Genomic DNA, 508 nt, shown 5'->3' on the forward strand with positions numbered 1-508 from the left:
AAAAATTATCACTATCATTATTATTATCATTTTCATTATCCTTATCATTATTATTATTATCATTATTATCATGATTGAGAAGATAGTCTCAGTACCACAGAAGTGACATCTCAACAGGAATAAAAAGCTGACAAGGTAGACTACTCCGCACAACCTTATTTCCTTATATCAATACCTCGGTTACCTCCCCTTAGACTGCCCGCCATGAGGGGACAATTGGTTGTCTTAGGCGGACCTCCACAGACGGCACACAGCACACAGCACACAGCACACAGCACACGGCACGCGTGCGAAATCAAATGAAACACAACCATTTAGAGCTGCACACTCCATTGACGGCACGACACAGCCACGACCAAACATTGCGTGCCTTGCTTCGCTGCATTGCTCGTTTTTTGTGTTGTGTGCTGCCAAAATGGATGACTACAAGAAAGAACTTATTGAACTTGAGAGAGACCGACCGCTTCTTTGGGACCCCCAAAACCCGGAGTATCACAACAAAGATCAA

Source organism: Aplysia californica, unplaced genomic scaffold (assembly GCF_000002075.1).
Source record: "Aplysia californica isolate F4 #8 unplaced genomic scaffold, AplCal3.0 scaffold00417, whole genome shotgun sequence".
NCBI lineage: Eukaryota > Metazoa > Mollusca > Gastropoda > Aplysiida > Aplysiidae > Aplysia > Aplysia californica.